General features: G+C 40.8%; 1 long non-coding RNA gene across 1 annotated transcript; it reads left to right on the forward strand.

Moving 5' to 3' along the window:
- The first annotated feature begins 1,259 nt into the window (after positions 1-1,259).
- LOC310880952 lies at positions 1,260-6,116 on the forward strand. The gene is made up of 3 exons (XR_014572013.1): positions 1,260-1,852; positions 2,252-2,460; positions 3,733-6,116. It is a non-coding gene; the product is annotated as an uncharacterized lncRNA (long non-coding RNA).
- Positions 6,117-7,497: the final 1,381 nt, after the last annotated feature.

A 7,497-nucleotide genomic window follows, 5' to 3' on the forward strand; every position in this document is an offset into this window, starting at 1 on the left:
AATAACAGTGACTCAGATGTCAAAATTACCAACACTCCTTTTCCTAGATGAGACGTGATGGAGGGTCTTAGCACGGCCCGAGTTGCCGTAAGTGACGCCTCATTGTGCCCCAAAATACAGCTTCTGGCCAGCTGAGGAGATACTACCCTGCCAAAACGGAGTTCTTACTGGAGGAGGGACGAGGCAGCACGAGTTAACTGTCGTAGAAAGCAATGAAGAGCCGTGCTGCCCTCCTGGAAATTCCTGCATTTGGGCTTTTTGAGTGCAGAACTGCAGCGGTTCAAACCCTGCCTCTTCCACGGCCACTTTGTAGCCTCCTGCAGGAGCGCTGGCTGGGGCTGGGGCTGTAATTAGCCCCACGCTCCATCTCCGTGAAGGCAATTTGCCCTGGCAGATTTATTCCCTTCTCTGTGAAGTAGTAAATTTCAAATGAAAACTTGCGGAGAATGTGCGATTTATGTATTTTAATGTACTTTCAGTATGTTACTCTAATGAAAATGCTTACAAATATATGAAATGTGTAAGCTTCTTTGCTATTTACTAACTTCTTGGTGTGTCTATGACTTCACCCGCAGTAGGCAAGATATTTAATTCAGGTTGCTGAAGAGAAGTGCCAGGTAATATGAATCTTCAAAAATTTTTATGTTCTTTTTAGTCATTAAAATTCGATGATTTATGTCTGTTAAAAACCTGAAATTATAAACTGTATTTCCCTAGTAATGCTGCTCGCCTCTTAATCACTGCAGCACTGATAGGATTTGATCATTAACTGGTCAATAGTCCTTACAATCTTCTCTACAGGTTAATCTTCTTAAAGGTGACAGGACTGCAGAGAATAAGCCATGCCATCTGCAGATAAGCTCGAGAACAGTAGGTTTATGGGAGGGTGGAGACCACTCGGTGTCCACTTCTGCGGTCGAATGCTGTACTCAAGCACAGCTCTCCTTAAACAACCTGCTGCTTGGGGTGAAATCCATCTCCCATCGAGCCGACAGAAATCCTAGTGCTTCACATCCTCGATACTGATATTAGCCTTCCAAGTAATTGCAAGGCAATAAAATCCCTTTTTCTTGTGGTACAACTGCAACCACAACGTTGCCATGGCAATGATTAAGATTCATTGGCAATATTTCCCTTACAATCCTCCAGCCATTTAAAGGTGTGCAGGGTTCCCTCCCACCCCCCAAAAACCAACCAACCAACCAAACAAACAAACAAAAACATAATAAATGACTGTGTGAGTCAAAAAAAAAAAAAAAGGATAATTTATCTAGGTTTTTACTAATGTGAAATTAGAAAGCAATAATTAACAAGTTTTCACGGGTGTCATACGTGGTTAAGCTTACTGTTCAAACAGTTCAACTGCCCTTTGTGCTGTTAAGTTTCAGTTTAACTAACACGGCTTTTAAAGAACATCTTCTCTACCAGTGGTGCCATGGTACTAACTTCTTGTTCGATCACACGGAATTCCTAGCTTGCTTCGGGGTTTCTGAATCGAGTAGATTCTGGCTCTCCGTGAGCTGAGAGGCACACGGAGTGGTTCCTTGGGGCCCCATAACCCTTCCCTGATGCCCGTTGACCCCACTGGTGGCCACGTAGGTCGGGGAAATGAGTCCAAGAGCAGCTGCCAGGCGTGGCGTTGGGAATGCTCAGCCCTGCAGGAGGTTCGTGTTCGCCAGAAAATGGGAAGGGACCCCGAGGAGCCCATCACCAGGAGGATATTTCTTCACAGGCCACAGGGGAAGAGGGATGTAGGCTGGAGCTCTGGTGGCATATGCCCTGATCAGCCTGGTTGGCTCCCTCCCGTGTCAGCTGTGTGAAGCTGATCAACCCTTTTTCAGGTTTGACTGAGGTAAGCTCCTATTTCTGAGCAGTTCTTCCTTCTTTGTTCTCTGATATTGTTGTGTATAATTAGGCCATCTTTACTTCTCTTTGACATCACTGGAATGAATCATTTTTTTCCAAGTAGATGATCACTCGAATAGTTCCTATCTAACGTTGCTGTCACCTCCAAACCATGTCCTAATTAATGAGTTCCAGTAATAATATGAAAAAAAAAAAAAAAGAGTGGATATTCAGTGATCTAGTGTCTGTTTCTGACCCTGGAAAACCTTACTCGTTTAAGTAACTATTATACATGAGATTGTGCAAGTTTCTAGGAGGTTGATTATAGTTGGGCTGTTCACTCCCGAGTAGTCTGCTCGCAGTTAGTTCTCCATTAAATGTGTTCTCTATTAAATCACTCCTACAGCTCTCCGAAGAATTGGTTTTAAAACCACAGACAATAATACCTGCTTCTGTGAAAGTGATATTGAGAATTATCTACCAATGCGAATTGGATCCAGAAAATCATACACCATAATTGTGTCTTTTCCCATCTCCTGAAAAGGTACTTTATATACACGTCTCCTGCTAAAACAGAGAGCAGTGCAGCTGCTGGTCACCGCATGTCTGTCACAGGTAGGCATTACAAAGCTTTTACAGTCAGGATTCAGCAATCTTTATCATTATGAATTCAGACTCCCGAGACACAAGCTAGAATAATTACTGTTACTAGCTTTGCTCAAAAGTGCCTGCTGCCATGCTTATTATGGCTCATTTGCTATAAGTACTCCTACATTATTACCATATCTACAAGCTATTCATATATGAATTTCGGATAGTGGAGGCAAATGAGGAAGCCGTCGGTTCAGATGCATCACTTCTCCTGGCAGGTTTTTGCCGGAGATGCTTCAGCAGCACCCGACGCCAGCCACGCAGCCAGCAAGCTCCCGGCCCTACTGCTGCTCAGCCTGAGAGCAGCCCGAGGGCTCCTTGCTCCTGCACCGCCCCCCGACGGGAGGGCAGGTAGCTCCTCGGGACTGCTCGAGCCAACCTCACACTTCCAGAGAAGCTGGAGAAGTCCCATGCACTATACTGGGAATTTAAAAGGCCAATACTAATATAAATACTTTATACTAATAAAAACTTTATACTAATAAATACAGACTTGAATTACCATAAAGCAGCTTTAATGTCCTGTTCCAACACCTTTTTCTGAACACCTTATTTATGAAGAACATAGATTTATAGGGCCGTGAGATAAGTTTATTCATGTAAAGAGAAAACATGAACTCGTGTTCGAAAGCTTAGCTAGCTAAAAACAATAACTCAGCACTTTTTTTTTCCTAAAAATTCTGCTGTCTGAAGGAAACCTCCTGTGATGAAAGACAAGCAGTGAGGATGAATGCTTTCTCCCAAATTAGCCTTGACCGATTTCCTCTGCTTCCCACAGCTTTCAGCTACCAGCCAGAATGCATTACCAGACTACAGTCAGTTTGGTCTTATCCATCATGTATTTGAAGAGAAAATCAAAGTCTTACTATTTATTAGCGCAACAAACAGCTGACTTAAAAAGACTACTGTAGAGTATGAAGAGTATGAAGTCTAGTTATGTTTACAGCAAGCTAGAAAAATTTGTTAAAGAAAAAAAAAAAGCCTTAACGTGATAGTTTATTTCATCTAAAGTAAATGACGAATGAAAACTAAAACCCTCCATGGAAGACTGGGTCTTCAGTATCTCATCCTAAGCCTAACTGCAAATTATACTCCCCTAAAATACGGTGCAATTAACTCTTAAAACCATTGTTACATTTACCTTGTAGCAAGGAAAGTCTGACCGAGAAAAAGTTAGGGCTTGAAGTCAGGGAGCAGAACATGTTCTGTATGTGTGACAAAACTTCTGCCTTTCAGATTGAGTAGCTGTCAGTTCTGCATTAACAGTCGAGTGCTATCAGAAATTAAGCTTATGACACTTCTCAGATGGGGGATGTCACGGCTGTATCACTGCGGATCACCAGATGGCTGATTTTCTCCCATTCGCTACTGCCAAACTAGATGAGAGTCAAACAGTGGAGATGGCAACTGTGCTTTGGGGAATGACACCGAGAGGATTCTTAATTCCCCCGAGTTCTTCTGGGGTGGTGACAGACAGGCCGATTTACTTTATGGTTAGCTGCAAGTTAATAAATTAGTGACAAGAGGACTTTTAGCATCAGAACAGATTAGAGCCAGAATGTTGGTTGCTGTGTATGGCTCCTATGCTGCTTGCAACTTCATCAGGTGACGCCTTAGCCATAGTTATCAAAGGAATGAGGATTAAAGGGAAATTAAATAAAAATATTACATTTACTTCTCATTATGTACTTTGTATTTAACTAGGATGTATAACTTTTTATCAAGCACTTCAATCACTTCATCCTGCAAAAAATATGTATTTAATTAAAAGCTGGAGCACACTCTCTTCAAGTGATTTAAAGGGTGAAAAAAGTCCTTCAGCTGATGACATGCTTGTGAACTTTATTTCAGAAAGTTCTGTTCCAAAATCTGTGTTCCGTCTCACAGTAAATTCAATGGCATAAGTTCTTATTTTTTGCACTCTTTTCTAGGTGTTGAATGGTTTATTAGATATGATGCAGGCTACTGTCATTTTGTTATTTCTTTTTTTGGACAGGCTGGGTTTGGGTGGGGGTCTTCGTCTTAGAAGAGGTCTCTGCAAATAGTTATGCTCTTGTTAACATACAGTGCAAGAAATGAGAGTCCTCCTTGGTTGTTTCAAAGTTATTGGTTCAGGCTCTCAGCCTTTTAATAATTAGACACCAGAGCACTTACTTTAACAGCTTCTGTCTGAAAGATATAATATGAGGAAAAAAAACTTGCATCTCAAGCTATCAGAGTGACTCAGCAAGGTGACTCAAGAAAATAATTTAACTTTCTGGAGGAATTACCACTTAATAAGGCAGACTGTCACGACTTATAAAATGACACCTCCAGCAACTCAACAGTGAACACAGCTCACGTTTGCTCTTTGTGTTCAGGTTGATCTAAAGAGAAATGCGGCACACTTAGTCGAGTATCTTTGACTTACGCATACTGAAATACGTGCGATAAATGGCAGAATTTGGGAACATGATAAAAATACTGTTTGGTATCAAATGCTTGTACTAGTGGCTGCTTGGTGCTATGAAGATTAAGGTCTCTGTTCTTCAGAACATTGTGCATGTGAATATTTGTACTAAATAAAAGTCAGTGAAAGTTGTTCTAGTTATGTAAGTGGGCGTTAAATCTGTATTTTTTTTCCCCAGTTTATTTGTCTTTTTCATAACATACTCAAATTCTGCCATACAGTCAAATTCTATTCTTTTCAGTCTCAGAGGGAAGACCAGAGATGGCACTATCCCAGAATAGCCTACACCTACAGGTAGGACATGCTGCAGGGAATTCAGGTGAGGGACACAAAATTTATAAAAAAAGAATTGAGTAGGAGTCACAGATCATTTAATTAGCTCTGTGCAATAACATTCTGCTCCATTTGAAAAGTAGCTCCACTAGTTTCCGTAGATATTGGAGGACAACAAACAATAGCAATAGAAACATCTGATATTACAGTTTTTCAACGTTTTTCCCAGTGTATCATAATTTTATGTTATTTGCCTGTCAAATTAAAAATGTATTATTACTAAAAAAAGTATTACAGTGTATTAATATTACATTTCAATATTTCCCAAGTGAAACGCCATATCCTGAGAGGGGATACTATTAAAAAGGAAACAGTTTTTTTTTATGAAAGTATAAATAAATTATAGGTAACATAAATATGTAGTCTGTTACCCTTGTCCTACATGTATAAAGCTCTCACGTATGTGTGTGCATGTACATATACAAATATATACATATTATATACTCTCCAATAATCTAGCTTCAGCCAGAAGTATGATAATTAACATGAGCTATAGCACTAAAAAACAACCAAGCACATATGTGTCTTTAAACTTATGAATTAGTCCCATCATTCTTTTGGTTTGTTTGTAGCTTGTTTGCAGAAGTTTAAATATGCTGTAAGGTTTGGTGAGCCAGAGATATATACGCAGCAACAGACAGAAAAAAATATTGGTATAATGTGCTTCCCTGTCTTCTTGCTATGGTAGCATACCTTGCTTCTTTTATATTTCTGTAGTCAAAACAAATCCGTTTTATGTTCATACCTTTTAATGTAAATATAAATATTCTGATCTATTCTGAAACCTGGCACAGAGCATTTTTGTATCAGAATCTAATAATAAACATCAAATCAGCACATTTTAGCTATTTTATTTTTATTTTTTTTTCAGGCAGAAATAAAGAATACAAATCTAGTCAACATTTTCATACTTTACGGAAAAAAATTAGTATAATCCTGAGGGTTTTTTACAAATATTTATTTGATATTTTAGAATCTTGATGTTAAATTCTCACTAGGAAAAGTTCTCTCTCCTTAATTATTATTGTTACATGCTTAAATTAACATCTAATAAGTTGGCTTATGAGCACCAAGAGGACAACACAGAGTGCCCACCATTAAGCCTGCACATAATGCCCTTCAGGCCTGAGGGTTTACGTTGCATCTCCTCAGAACAGGGATCCTGTTATGTTTTAGTTTAGGCCCTGTTTAGTGAGGCTGCTATTTAAACTGAGGCAGCAAACTTTGCTCAGGTTGGTACGTTCTTGGTGGGAGGATGAGAGGTGGTCGTGAAGAACTGCGGGTAGCCAGTTTTGACTGGCCAAAAAATGACAGATGAAATTCAGTGCAGATATATGTAAAGCAATGCACTGGGAGGAAAAAAAAAATCAAAAATAATGAAAGTTCTGAGCTGACTTTTACTATTCAAGGATATGTGCTGGGTTGTGATAAAACTAAACAGACTGTTGGGAACCTCTACAAAGGAATGGGGAGGAGAAATTAAAATTACTATTATCAACAAAAACAGTTTTGTATGAAAACAGTTCTTTGCAAGAAGTGAAGTTCAAAAAATGCTTGAAATGAAGCAAGACTGAAAAAAATGGCTTTTTTTTTTTTTTTTTAATTTCTACGGAACTGTGTCAAGGAGTGCCAAGGGAATGACTGTTTACTGCCCCTTGTGATCGCGCTGTGATGTCGTAATAAAACAAGCCAAGAGGAAGTTGAGAACCGAGGTACTTCACGGAATGCACTGCAAGTATTTCAGGGAGGACATTTAGGATGCTGGAACTTTTCATGAATCCGGGGTCCTCAGGTGCGAAATGCAGCCCCACCTCTGCTGCTGGCTGCCTGGAGAGACCTGGGGCCAACGCTGCTGGTGCTGCCCAGGCCTCGTACCACACTCAAAGCGCCTGCTGCCAGCCCTGGGCCTTGCTTTGCCTTTGTGTACTGGTTCTGACACTCCTATGACACAAATCGCCACACAAACGTACGTGTAAGCTGTTGAAACTTATTTAATAAGCGTCCTGGTCTCAGACCCGCAGCAGCTGCCACCAAACACGCCGCGCCGTTTTCCCCCAGCCTGCTGTCTCGTCGCGTTCAGCACGACCCGCTTCGGTCCCTACGGCTGCCCCGGGAGCAGCCCCCAGGTGCCGCGCAGCACAGCTCGGTGCTCTCGGCTCTTGTTTTAAGCGGACAGAGAGGGGCCGAGACAGCAGCTGGAGGAAATCCCAAGCGCTCCA

Source organism: Anser anser (genome assembly GCF_964211835.1).
Source record: "Anser anser genome assembly, chromosome: 13".
NCBI lineage: Eukaryota > Metazoa > Chordata > Aves > Anseriformes > Anatidae > Anser > Anser anser.